The sequence below is a fragment of the Balaenoptera acutorostrata genome, chromosome 19, assembly GCF_949987535.1.
Source record: "Balaenoptera acutorostrata chromosome 19, mBalAcu1.1, whole genome shotgun sequence".
NCBI lineage: Eukaryota > Metazoa > Chordata > Mammalia > Artiodactyla > Balaenopteridae > Balaenoptera > Balaenoptera acutorostrata.
Window position 1 is genome coordinate 13,089,982 of NC_080082.1, and position 15,192 is coordinate 13,105,173.

The window sequence follows — 15,192 nt, forward strand, 5'->3', positions numbered from 1 at the left end:
TTTGTTGACAAATCAACCTTAGAACTCCAGGTGAAATGTGGAACTGTCCCTGTCAAGTTTCTTATTCTTATTGATATTTTTCAGGTAAAGAAATAGCCACTGAGAAATTAAGCAGGTGTTCCTCATGACAAGTTTTCAGCTAAGAAGCCAGGACTATAATTCAGGACTACTTTCCCATCATTACTAGGTCAGAGGTAGGCACTATGTGACCTGGATGCTGTTGTTGGGTGTTCATCTTAATTGTCTCAGGCAGATGTCCTATCTACCTCCCATCTGACCTTTTATTCTTCCATTTCTTCATATCTAAGGGTAAGAGATCAGTGAAAACAAATGAGCTCGTTTACAAAGATACCATGGTGCAACAAATTGATTGTGACATCTGCATATCTTGAACACAAAAATCTCTTTTTAGTCATTATTCACTCAGTTATATAAAATGCTGACATCCACTGACTTGTTGGAGTGGCTTTGAGGCTTTCAGGTAAAGATATTGTTTAAAGTAAACTGTATTATTCCTTTTACTATTAAGCAACAAATTTCCAATCTAAAGATGGAGATTACTACTGTCTCTCAGCTCACCTAGCCCATTTCTGTTGTTGATTTGTCCTTGTTTTACAGAGTCATTTGCAGTTTCTATTGCATTTGAAATAACAATCTACTCTGGAAACTCCTAAGTGTAAAAAAATTTTTATGTACTTGCCTAATTCTATATTAGCTTAAAAAATTCGATATACTTCTTTAAAAGCAGAATGGAAGATAGAATCTACATTATGACATTCTAGCTTGGGGCATTTATTATTTTCATGGGGTGACTATAAAAAAGGGCTTTAAAATTTTTATTTATTTATTTATTTTTGGCTACGTTGGGTCTTCGTTGCTGAGCACGGGCTTTCTCTAGTTGCGGCAAGCAGGGGCTACTTTTCCTTGCGGTGTGCGGGCTTCTCTTGTTGCAGAGCACGGGCTCTAGGCGAACGGGCTTCAGTAGTTGTGGTATGCGGGCTCAGTAGTTGTGGCTCGCAGGCTGTCGAGCTCAGGCTCAGTAGTTGTGGTGCACGGGCTTAGTTCCTCCACAGCATGTGGGATCTTCCCGGACCAGGTATTGTACCCATGTCCCCTGCATTGGCAGGTGGATTCTTAACCACTGAGCCACCAAGGAGCTCCAGTGCTTTTGTTTATCTTGCTGATTGTAATAGCTTCCTTTTCCTCATGGACTCTGTTCTTTTTTTAAGACTTTGTCATTAGGAGCATTGTGTGATGTTGAGAGTATAGTTGGAAATATCCCAAAGGATTAAAGCAGCCATGTCTTGGCTAGCTCATAGAGTGGAGAGGTCATAAACACCCCATGTCTCTTAGCCTTATCAAGTGATAGTTATGCATCTCAACACTGGAGGGATTTTGAAAACTCTCAGAGGTCCCCATGGCTGGTTAGCTCTGGCTACTTGAATGCCAAGTTGGGCAACAAGAGCAAACTAATAAAATCTAGACCAGAACTAAAATTCTGTTTTCTATTCGTTTGTAGAAGTATTATTGTAGGCAGCTTACAGTATAAAATCTCACTGTGTTAGGCTGAATTATGGCCCCCTCCCCAAAGATATACACATCCTAATCCCAGGAACTTGTGAATTTGTTATCTTACATGGTATCTTAGTCTGTTTGGGCCACTATAACAAAATTCCATAGACTTGAGTAGCCAATAAACAACAGACATTTATTTCTCACTGGCAGATTCAGTGTCTGGTGAGAACTCACTTCCTGATTCACAGGTAACAGTCTTCTTGCTGTGTCCTCACAGAGGGGAAGGGGCTAGGGAGCTCTCTGGAGTCTCTTTTATAAGGGCACTAATCCCATTCATGAGGGCTCCACCTTTATCACCTAATCACCTTGCAAACTCCCACCTCCTAGTACCATCCCACTGGGGATTAGGTTTCAGCCTATGAATTTTGGGGGGACATGGACATTCAGTCTACAGTACATGGTAAAAGAAACTTTGCAGATGTTATTAAATCAAGGATCTTGAGATAGAGAGATTATCCTGGATTAACCAGTTGGGCCCAATGTAATCATAAGAGTCCTTAGGGAGGTCAGAACAGAGAAGAGATGTGAAGAGGGAATCAGATGCTGAAGTGATGTACTTTGCAGATGGAGGAAGGGGCCACAAGCCAAGAAACGTGGGCAGCATCTAGAAGATGGAGAAGGCAAGGAAACAGATTCTCCCCTAGAGTCTGCAGAATAAATACGGCTCTGCCTAAACATTGATTTTTAGCCCCCAAGACCCATTCTTGGACTTCTGACCTCCAGAACTGTAAGATAATTAATTTGTATTACATTAAGGCAAATATATTTTTTAAAAAATAAGTAAAATTACAAGCATTGTTGCAAGTTTTTCCCCTGACCCAGAAAATACAGGGTGAGGTCACTGAAGCAGGGACAAGAGAGCAAAACAGCCCTGAACTCCACAGAAGGTGAATGACCTGTTTGACTGTAGCCTGACCAGCTCTTAGAAGGAGAAATTAATGACCGAGGACGTGTGAAACAAGGAAAAGCTTTCAAAAGCTAGAATTGTAGCCAAGATCTCTGGTTGTGCAGATAAGCAGTTGGTATTGATACGGTGAAAGTGACTCTTGCCACCTTCGGAAAATGATGACAGTTATTCAAAGTTTACTTTCTTGGACAGAATAAGCCTTCATAATTCTTTCTCTAAGTCTTTATAACTCTTTTTAACTTTCCAGTACTTTTAAAGTCAATACTTTACCTAAATGCAAGAAGGTTTAAATAAATCTATTATGAGAAGCCATAAAATAAATGAAATGATAATCATTGAATGCAGTTAAGGACAAATCCTGAACTATTACTTCTCCACATGGAAGCAAAACACTCCTGTAAGGAGTAATATGGGTCAGTCCTGTTAGATTCTGCTAGTTCTAGCTAGAAATCCTTCCAAAAAGAATAAATTTTTTTAAAAAAGAGTCTTGGTCTGTAGGAAAATGCTTTCTTCTTTTAAACTACACAGCAGCTGTCCACTTGTGGGTGGTACCTACATATCTACAGAACTGTCTGTAAGCCAGATCTGAGTCATTACTTCCTCTGTCAGTTGATGATAGGGAACTGCCCATGAAGCCATAAGCACAGCCTGGGAGAGACAAGACAGAGTAGCAGGGGTGGGGACCACAGGCATTTGGGCCACTGCATCATGTAACTTACTTGTGCCTTCAGGACCTGCTTGGGCCAGATCATGTATATACCACTTCCATTTGATGATGCACACCCAACATTATGGCTTGGTGGGTCAGAAAACACCCAGTTCATGATGGGCAGCTCAGGTCACGTGGTAACTTGGTGGCCCACGGTCAAGTGTTCCGTCTCTACTAAGGCCCAGCAGCAGCTAAGAGCTGTTTTTCTAAAGGAGAGTAGTTATCTGTGGATGATGGCAGAGTCTTGCTCTAAAGCCCTAAAGGCAGTGCTGTGATTCACCCTTTCTCTGCCTTTTTGTTCTATTTGCTAGTCACACTGGTAAGGGTGATCTTTTGATTACCCTGATTAATCTTTTGATTGAGTAATGTGCTGTTTTAAATGCTAATCTCTTCCAGAAACACTCTTACAAGACACATCCAGAAATAATATTTTACCAGTTCTCTGGGCATCGCTTAGCCAAGTCAAGTTGACACATGGAATTAACCATCACACATGGTAACTATTAGCCACATGTGACTATTTCCATTTAAATTAATTAAAATTAAAAATTCAGTGTCTCAGTCACACTAGCCATAGTTCAAGTGATCACCAACTAGTGGCCACATATTGGACAGATATAGAACATTTCCGTCCTTACAGAAAGCTCTAGTGGACAGCACTGCTTTGGAGAATGAAACCAAGATGTGAAAAAATTCTCTGACTTGACAGAGATCAAAGATAAGTCTGTGGAACCATCAAGAGAAACAGTCTTCTCTTACACAATCCCAGAGTATTAGATAATGGCAGGATGATGGATGGAGGGTCAGGGAAGAGTGGTAATGTTTTTGAAACTTCAACCAGCCTCCTCGGACATCCATATTCGGGTATGTATACGCAATTCCAATTCCTCTGCCAACACAATGATTATTAAAATCTCCTTCTGCACAGCTTTCTTCTAGGGTGGAGGCCCCAACTTTGTTTCTGAAGTTGCTAAACCTTCTGAGAATCTGATCCAAATATTATTCCCTGTCTCCACCCAACCCAGCCCATTTTTCTGTATATTAAATGAGGGACTGGGGAAAAGACTGGAAGATAATGTTTGTAATTTATGTTCCTGTTTTAGGCAGAGTCACTTACCTGCTTCCAAAGACAAAATGAAAACGAATCTATTTTCTGGGAAGATGTGAGTAGATAGAGCCCATAGGTTGGAGTTTTGTGTGAGTGAACGATGGGCTTTTTGCCCATTCTGGTAGAGCTCCTATTGCCCTTTATAGTAATAATCATTGCTAACATTTATTGAAGTGTTACTGTGTACCAGGCAGTATGCTAATTGCTTTGCATACTTTATTTAATAGCAGTCCTGAAGAGATTAGTAATATTAACTTTTCTTTGCAAGTGAGGAGGCAACGAGAGGTTAAACACCTTTTCAAGGTCATGCAGCTTACACCTAGCAGAACCAAGATTTAACCATCTGCCTGCAGAGTTTGTGCTCAGAGCCTGGCACTGTACTTTTTCTTGATCATGTCCCTGGTATTGTGTTTATTATTCTGTGTTGGGTTTCGTCTATCTATTGTGTGTCTCTCCTTCAAGACTGAGAGCTTCTTCTTTTTTTTTTATTAATTAATTAGTTTATTTATTTTTGGCTGCGTTGGGTCTTTGTTGCTGCGCGTGGGCTTTCTCTAGTTGCGGCGAGCAGGGGCTGCTCTTCATTGTGGTGCGCGGGCTTCTCATTGCGGTGGCTTCTCCTGTTGTGGAGCACGGGCTCTAGGCGTGCGGGCTTCAGTAGTTGTGGCTTGCGGGCTCTAGAGCGCAGGCTCAGTAGTTGTGGCGCACGGGCTTAGTTGCTCCGCGGCATGTGGGATCTTCCCGGACCAGGGCTCGAACCTGTGTACCCTGCATTGGCAGGCGGATTCTTAACCACTGCGCCACCAGGGAAGCCCAAGACTGAGAGCTTCTTAAGGACAAAGTCAGTGCCTTACTTACTCAAGTGTGTAGTTGATTTTGGCGGCCACAGCCATTCCTATTTTTGAGCTCTCCCCACCCCCACCACTGGCTTTGTAGAGTTTACCTCCCCTGTGAAAGCATCAAAGGACAAGAAGTACTCTTTCCCTGTCGCAGGCCATTAGGGTATGGACACAGGACCTGGCTTGGCCGATCACTTCTCCCACCTGGGACACAGAATCTTGAACTAGCGACACAAAGAGGATGATACGGTTAGGCCTTGTTCACGGTGATGGTGGTAGCATCCCGACCAAATGGTTTCTGCTAAAAAATGGTGTCTGTCTTTCTGCTTGCTGACCCTCCACTGCTGCCTTGTGTCCTGTCCACTTCCCAAACCCAGTTCTCCTCCCCTCCCATCTGTTTCTTCCGAATATTCTTTTGTGTGTTTAGAGTTGGCTTCTGCTGCTTGCAACCAAGAATCATGACTAACACGGTCAGCTTTGTATAACCAAAGGATGAGGGTAATGCTTTAGTAACTGTTTGTTGAGTGAATGAATGAAATCTCGTAAGCTGTCAACATGTCTTGTAGAAGGGTGGACTAAAAGGGGGAAGTAGGCTAAGAATGAGTATTATAAGAATATAAGTATGTTATAAGAAAGTGAGGTAGGGAGGAATAGTTTTCTGTTTACATTCTTCTCCTTTTAACTTGCCAGATGTGCTTGCTGTAATGTGGAAGCTCTGACAAAGACAAGGCGTGGGACAGCTGTCATTCTTGAAAATTAAATTTTTTGAAAATTAAAAAAAAATTGTCATTCCAGAAATTTTTTAAGAAAATTAAAAATTTTTAATTTAAAAATTCTTTTAAAAATTCTTTAAAATACAGTTAGAAAAGAAAATCCCTCTGCTTAAATCTGAGGTGCGGGTCTTCAGCCTCCTCTGAAGCTTCCCATAAATTCCACTGTGAGTCTCTTCAACAACTGCTTTTCAAACACAGTAACCCTGAGCTCCTCCAGGTCTCCGGTTACTCAGCTCACATGGTGACATGCTTGCAGGAAATTGTCCTGTTCCTGTTTCCTGCAACTTTGATGGAGAGCAAGGATTAGTGTGGCTTCACCTTTCACAAGTCGCACCAAGACATTAGGAAAGGGCTTGAAAGGATTTGGTTCAGGCAGTCATCAAGAAGTACTTTATAAAATTAAGTCTCATTAATCAGCGCTATGATACTCCAGAAGGCATCCAAATAGACATTGACTTCACAGGAAATGCAACTGAATAAATGAGCTGCGTAAGCTAGAATGCAGGAAAATTGTTGAAACTTTGTATAGAAAAATGTTCACCTCTATAGGAGTACATCAAAACGGTTACTTATACATTACTCTTATGCATTCAGAGAAGTTGTTCTTTCCTTGAATAATTATCCGATGGCCTAAACCTAGCTGGACTTTCTTAGTTTGGTTTTACACACTGTTTACACTTGTGTCAGTCCAGGGTCCCCAAGAGACAGGAGGCACACTCAAGATTCTGCCTGCTATTCATTTTATCTATTAGAGAGAGACAGAGAGAGAGCCAAAGGGAGAGGCAGAGTCACCAAAGTCCACTGTACTTCTGCCCTTTGAACAGACTGCAAACTCCCTGCCATGGCTTCCAAGGCTTTGCATGACCATTAGGATCTCACCCGCGTCTCCGATTTTACCTTTTCACACTACACAGCTCTCTTTCCCAAACTCCTGGTCTGCGAACTCTTCTTCAAACACACCTCTGTTACTGCCTTTGTTCGTGTTAAATCCCCGGCGGTCCAGTGGTTAAGACTCTGCGCTTCCACTGCAGACGGCGGAGGTTCCATCCCTGGTGGGGGAATTAAGATCCCACGTGCCTCGCAGCATGGACAAAAAAACAAAACAAAACAACAACTCATTAAAGTTTTCTATAGTGATGGCGTATTGTCTTGATAATATTTTGGGTATATTGGGTTAAATAAAATATATTATTGAAATTAATTTCACCTGGTTCTTATCTTTTTAATGTGGCTACTAGGCAATTTCAGTTTCCATTGGTGGCTTCCACATAATTTCCTGTAAAACACACTTTATTAGGTTTACACTTAACCAATTTATTGAATATCTACCCTGAACCAGGCCATGCAGAGAGGAATGTGTCAAGTGCCACTGGAGTACGCAGGGAGGAGAGCCATGCCCACGGCATTAGGGAGGCCTTCAAGGAGGGGGTGGCGTCTGCCCTGGTACTCACTCTCTTCAGAAATCAGCAAGAGTTTCAAGGGTGTGGTCTCGTTGTGGGCTTTGCTCCCTTCGGCATTTTAAAAGCATGGAAGACAGCACCATACACCTCTACCCTATGAAAACCTGAGAGCCACACGAGTCCTGGCTTTCCAGCAAAGGGTCGAATCAAGGTAAGGAATATTCTGATATCTGAACCTTAATCTCAGTATCTGGCCTCATGTGCTTAGTATTTATATCATGAAGTGAGCAGTAGACAAACATTGCTGGAAAAGTTGTTTGCCTTTCAAGGACATCTAAATAATGATTTCTAAAATATTGTGCCAAGTAAAGCATACTGGTTTTTTCTGTTTGTTTACAAATTTACTACTGATTTAATATTCAGTTGGGTTTGGAAAGTCATCCCCAGCTGCTACTGTGATAATCTTTGAGTTCTAGGGGACTTTGAAATGACTTTGCTAACCAGCCAGTTTGCTCTTTGGATTAAGTGTCGCTTCAGCCTGATCCCAGGGGAGCTCTAGGATGTGACCTGTATCACTGAGGTTGTCCTTCCACACGCAGCCAGAGGCAAGGGAGCAGGGCTGTTGTACTCCCACGTAGATTAGTCATTGGCCGCAGGCTTCCCTCCAAGGATGGTGCAGAACCTTCCAGGCGTCTCCAGACAAAGCCGTGGTGGCCAGCCAAGGACAGGAGGAGGGTGTAGGGGTGAGCAGTTAGCAGCCAACACCCTGGATCTGGAGGACAGGTGCATGCCCCAGTTAGGGCATCTGGACGGGACACCAACAGATCTGTCACAGTCACACTTTGGGAAAAACCATGGCGAGCCTCAGTCCTGCCTATGGTGTCTCCTGCGGCTGCACGAGGATCAGGCTAGTCTTTGGAGCACCTGCTATTATTCGCCTGGCCATTCCTGTCCTGGACTGTCATCATCTCTAAGACAGAGATACCTTATCAGAGGAAGGGGAAATTTCACCTTGCAGTTGCAAGACTGTGCAGTCAGGACGAATGGCTCTCATCTGTGTGAGAATTTTTAAAAAAAGAAAAAAGAAACCAGTGTTCACTAGCATAAGAAGCTGGCTAAAGTCACCAGGGTCAATGTTAGGACCTCCAGTAGACTCAGGACTTCAGACTCAAAAACCAGTGCTTCACCACTGGTAACCACAAATATGATCTATTATCTATTTTCTTTGATTTTTGTTTAGTTTTGTTTTAGATTCCACATAGAAGTGAGATCATCAGACACCTCTTAAACTCACATAGAGCTGTATGTCAATTATATCTCAATAAAATAGAAAAAACAAACCCCCCAAACCCAATGCTTCAACAGACACTATGCTGCCTTTTAGCAAACCAACCAACCAGCTAGCCAACCAGCCAATAAACACAAAGCCCACCAAAAATAAATAAACAAAAACCCTAGGGTTTGTCCCGCAATGAATGAGGTACGTAGTCAATAACATGTGGAAGAAAAAGATATTACCTTCAGATTTTCCTAGTATAAACAAAATGCTTAGTGTTCAAAAGAGTGCTTGAGGGACTTCCCTGGTGGTGCAGTGATTAAGAATCCACCTGCCAATGCAGGGGACACGGGTTTGATCCCTGGTCCGGGAAGATCCCACATGCCGCAGAGCAACTAAGCCCGTGTGCCACAACTACTGAGCCTGCGCTCTAGAGCCCACGAGCCACAACTACTGAAGCCCGCACGCCTAGAGCCCGTGATCCGCAACAAGAGAAGCCACTGCAATGAGAAGCCTGCGCACCGCAACAAAGAGTAGCCTCTGCTCGACACAACTAGAGAAAGCCCGCATGCAGCAAGGAAGGGCCAGTGCAGCCAAAAATAAATAAAAATAGAATAAAAACTTTTTAAAAGTACACCGTTCAATGCCTTACAGTATATTCATAAAGTCATGCAACCATCACCACAATCAATTTTAGAACATTTTTATCATCCCCAAAATGGAACCCTGTACCCCATTGCCAGCATCCCCCGAGTGGGTTGAATTGTGGCCCCCAAAGATATGTCCATTTGGAATCTCAAAATGTGACGTTTTTTGGAACAAGGGTCTTTGCAGATGTAATTAAAGTAAGGATCATGAGATGAGATCATTCTGGATTAGGGTTTTTAAAACTAATGATGAGTGTCTTTATAAGAGACAGAAAAAGGAGAACATGCAGAGACACAGAGAGAAGGCAGTGTGAAGATGCAGGCAGAGGCTGGAGTTACAAAGCCCAAGCCGGGAGCCTCAGTGGGTCACCAGCAACCACCAGAAGCCAGGAGAGAGACACGGAAGGGATTCTCCCTCAGAGCCTCCAGAGGGAACCAACCCTGCCGACACCTTGGTTTTGGACTTCTGGCCTCCCGAAATGGGAGAGAATACATTTCTGTTGTTTTAAGCTGCCAGGTTTGTGGCAATAATTATGGCAGCCCTGGGAAACGAATAGACTTCAACCTCCCCCTCTTCGCCTGGCTTCTGGTAATCACCAGTTTATTTTCTGTCTTTAGAGATTAGCCTATTATGGACATTTCATATACATGTCATGTAGTCTTTTGTGATTGGCTTCTTTCATTTAACATGACGTTTTCAAGGTTTATCCATGTTGTAAGATGTATCGGAATCCCATTTCTTTTTATGGATGAATAATATTCCATTTTATGGATACACCACATTTTGTTCATCCATTCATCAGTTGATGGAAATTTGGGTTGTTTCTGCTTTTTGTTTATTATGAATGATGCTGCTGTGAACATTTATGTGGAAGTTTTTCTGTGGACCTATGTTTTCGTTTCTCCTGAGTATATGAGTCATATAGTGACTCTGTGTTTAATGTTGGAAGGACTGGACTGTCAGACTGTTTTCCAAAGCAAATACACAATTTTACTTTCCCACCAGCAATTCCAACTTCTCCACCTTCTCACCAACATTTGTTATTATCTGTAATTTTTTTTTAAAGCAGGCATCTTTGAATCCGCCTGCCAATGCAGGGGACACGGGTTCGAGCCCTGGTCTGGGAAGATCCCACATGCCGCGGAGCAACTGGGCCCGTGAGCCACAATTACTGAGCCTGCGCGTCTGGAGCCTGTGCTCTGCAACAAGAGAGGCCGCGACAGTGAGAGGCCCGCGCACCGCGATGAAGAGTGGCCCCCACTCGCCGCAACTGGAGAAAACCCTGGCACAGAAACGAAGACCCAACACAGCCATAAATTAATTAATTAATTAATTAATTATTTTAAAAAAATTTTAAAAAAAAGCAGGCATCTTTGTCTTTTTTTAAAAAATAAATTTATTTTATTTATTTTATTTTTGGCTGCACTGGGTCTTCGTTGTTGCACACAGGCTTTCTTTAGTTGCAGGTAGGGGAGGCTACTCTTCATTGCGGTGCACGGGCTTCTCATTGCAGTGGCTTCTCTTGTTGCGGAGCACGGGCTCTAGGCGTGCGGGCTTCAGTAGTTGTGGCTCGTGGGCTCAGTAGTTGTGGCTCGCAGGCTCTAGAGCGCAGGCTCAGTAGTTGTGGCTCGTGGTCTATAGAGCGCAGGCTCAGTAGTTGTGGCACACAGGCTTCGTTGCTCCGTGGCAGGTGGGATCTTCCCGGACCAGGGATCGAACTCATGTCCCTTGCATTGGCAGGTGGATTCTTAACCACTGTGCCACCAGGGAAGCCCTATCTGTATTTTTTTCATTAGACCTGTATCCACACCACAAGTCCCCTTGGCCATACACAGCCTTCTATGTCGACACCACAAGCCCCCTCACGGCTTCGGCTTCCTCACCACGTGTCCCTTTGGGCACACATGGCCTTCCACGTCCATGTAAGTCCCCTGGGCTAACACAGTTTACTGTGTCCACAGCATGGAGACCACAGTCTCAGGTCTCCAGAGCCTTCTACGTTGACCCCGCGGGTCACCGCAGGTACTAGCATCTCTACCTCCCTGCTACAACTCACCTTCCGAACACAGAGCCTTCTTGTCCAACACAGAAGTTGCTTCAGGTACACACAGCTAGCTGTGTTCACGCAATTCTCCTCAGGTACACAGGTCTTGTGTGTCTCCAGCACACGTCCCCTGGGTTACACACAGCCTTCTTTGCCCAAACCGAGGTCTCCTGGTTACAGACAGTTTTCTGTGACCACACCACAGGTCTCCTCAGGTACTCAGAGCCTCCTGTATCTACACCGCAATTCCAACTGGGTACAACCACCTTCTGTGTCCCCCGGCGTACAAAGAGCCACCTATGTCCGCATCACAAGTCCCCTCAGGTACACACAGTCTTTTTTTGTCTATACCACGATTTTCCTCAGGGACACACACCACAGGTCCCTGAGGTGCTCACAGCCTTCTATCCACACAGAAAGTCTCCTCGGGGACACACCGCCTTTTATGCCCACATCACATGGGGGCACGTGTCGACATGTCTACCTCCACACCACCACATGTCATCTTGGGAACAAACAGCTTTCTTTTTTTTTCTTTTGCTGTATCACACGGCATGTGGGATCTTAGTTCCCCAACCAGGGATCAAACCCGTGCCCCGTGCAGTGGAAGCACGGAGTCTTAACCACTGGACCGCCGGGGAAGTCCCCGAACAAACGCTTTCTGCTTCCACTCCGCATGTTGTCTTGAGCACACACACCCTCATATGCACAGCATGCATCCGCTCGGGGACACACAGCCTTCTTTGTCCACATCACACGGTTCCTCTGACACCTATACAGACTCAGGGGTCCGCAGCAGACGTCCCTTCGAGTTCACACAGCCTTTTTTTTTAACTACGGAGTCTCTGTGCCCTTGGGTTTACGCAGCCTCTGTGTCCTCTATCCACACCACAGGTCCCCTCAGGGACACACCGTTTTCTGTGTCCACCCCACAAGTTGCATCACATATACACAGCCTTCCTCTCCCCCCCTCCACAGACTTCCCTCAGAGACACACAGACCTCCCTGTCCACATGCTAAGTCCTCTCAGAACACACACTGTTTTCTGTGTCCAGACCCAAGCCACATCTGGCACACACAGCCATCTCTGTCTACAACACAGGGGCCCTCAGGTCCTTTCACCATCAATGTCTACACCACTGTTCCCCTGGGTACACAAGCCTTCTGTGTCCATACTACCAGCTCTCTGGGTACACATCTATATCCACACCACACATCTCCTCGTGTCTATACAGCCTTCTGGAAACACACCACAGGTTTCCTCAGGAACACACAGCCTTCTGTGTCCATACTACTGATCCCCTTGGGCAGGTACACACGTCCATACCACAAGTCCCCTCAAGAACGCAAAGCCTTTCATGTCCACACAGTAAGCTCTCTCAAGTGTGTCCATCCACATCACAGCTCCCCTCCCCACCCACAGCCCTTTTCCCCCACACAGGCCTTCTCAGACACAGCCGTTTGCCTCCGCACCACAGGGCTGCTCACGCGCACCCAGCTTCCGCTCACACGCACACATCTTGGATACACCAGTGTCCACACCATGAGTCCCCTTGGAAGCACACAGCCTTCCACGAACACACCACAAATTTCCTCCCATGCTCCCAGCTTCTTGGTCTCAGGCTTTTGCAAGGACTGCCTTAGTCAATTAATCACATAATATCTACAAAACTCAGGATGACTCAAGTTCATTGTGCTACTACACCAGTCGCCACAGGCTGGTATTCTGCTCAAGTTTATTTTTATTTTATTTCTTTCTAGACCTACATCTAAACTACTGGCTTCTGTGGCTTTTTCATGTCTGGAGACAATTCAGCTATTGGTTAAGTTTAAACTGGCTTGTTCAAGCAGGTTTCATATGTGATATTATCATCTTAAGTGGAATCGTATAATCATATAATCGGGCATTTCAAACTCCTCTTTTCAGTGTGCCTTGGCTTTTTTTTTTTTTTTTAATTAATTTTTTTTTTTTTTTTTTTGGCCTCGCTGCCTGTGGGATCTTAGTTCCCTGATCAGGGACTGAACCCGCGCCCCCTGCATTGGGAACACGGAGTCCTAACCACTGGATCGCCAGGGAAGTCCCGAGTGTGCCTTGGCTTCTTATTTGCAGTTTGGAGGTTCAATGGTTAGAAGTTTTCAGGTGGCCTTAGAGGTTGGGTGGGAAAGCCAGCTGCCTCGCTCAGATGCTCTGGAAAGCCTTGAGCTCCCCAAAAGTAGGGCCTTGGGGTCACCACTCATCCAGTTGGACCCAACACTCTCCAGGCAGCACACTTCCTCCAGTCAGATGGAAGTGGCAGGAAAGGAGCGGACACCAAGCCCCTAGAACGAGGATTATGAAGAGTCTCATGGATCGGGCACTGGCTGCAGCACGTTTCAGCGTCGCCCTGAGGCAGGGATAGGGCAAGTCAACGAGAGGAGACTGGTTCCGTCTTGCCCCTGCCCTGCTCCTTTTCTCACACTCTCATCTTCCAGCTCTGCCAAGGTCATGTTGATATGTTTTCTCCATCACTGTGGACCTGCCAACCCACGTTGTTAATAGAGAATAATTTTCCTCACACCCTCTTGGAGAAAGAAAAGAGAAGATGGACTATAGCAAACTGATCTCCTAGACGGAATTTGACTTTGGAACGTCTTCAGTTAGGAAAAAAGCCAGACGTTTTCTGTAGTCAAACAATACTCTTCCCAGTTGGCAGTGAAAGCAGAAAAGAGGTGGTCATCCCGCGTGGTCCTTGTTTAGAGCGAGCAACAGAGGAGCTGTGACTTGGGGTCAGCAGTCCAGCCGGAAGGGCAAGAGGGATGATGCTTCCACACCCAGACCCTGGGGTTTGAGCTGGTTCTAGCCTTGTCATTTGTGTCCAAGCTTGGACTTGGGTGACTACTGGTCTGGGAACTTCCCCGCAGTTACACAGAGCAAATCCTCTCTGTAATCTCCAACCAAACTGAATCCATACCCCAAAGCCAGCCTCAGAATAGACTTAGTCTTAAAATATTCTCCATCAGTGATTCTTCCCGATATCCCTTTCCCACCCCCAGCCTACTTATTCTGAACCTGACTGGCTTAGATGTGCTAAAGCAAGTACTAACAGGATTCAGCAGGTTTCTTTATGGGAAGATCTCTCAGAACCTTTAATATGCATTTTGGTCCTTTAGGAGGGGAACAGAATTTGCAGAGCTGCTCCCACTTATTTGGCCATGAAACTTATTTCTTACAGATCTTTTTATAAGACTGGTGTGGGCAGGGCATTATTATTAGATGGGTTTTCCAGAAGCAGGATCTGAAAGGGTGGTTGTTGTGCAAGAGATTTACTGAGAGAAGGGGCTCCAAAGAAACGTGTAAGGTGGAGAGGGAAGCAGGATAGGGCAGGGGGTGAGGCAAGGAAAGACATGGGTTTGGATTAAGTGTAGCTTCAGCCTGATCCCAGGGGAGCTCTAGGATGTGACCTGTATCACTGAGGTTGTCCTTCCACACGCAGCCAGAGGCAAGGGAGCAGGGCTGTTGTACTCCCACGTAGATTAGTCATTGGCCGCAGGCTTCCCTCCAAGGATGGTGCAGAACCTTCCAGGCGTCTCCAGACAAAGCCGTGGTGGCCAGCCAAGGACAGGAGGAGGGTGTAGGGGTGAGCAGTTAGCAGCCAACACCCTGGATCTGGAGGACAGGTGCATGCCCCAGTTAGGGCATCTGGACGGGACACCAACAGATCTGTCACAGTCACACTTTGGGAAAAACCATGGCGAGCCTCAGTCCTGCCTATGGTGTCTCCTGCGGCTGCACGAGGATCAGGCTAGTCTTTGGAGCACCTGCTATTATTCGCCTGGCCATTCCTGTCCTGGACTGTCATCATCTCTAAGACAGAGATACCTTATCAGAGGAAGGGGAAATTTCATCTTGCAGTTGCAAGACAGTCAGCACGAATGG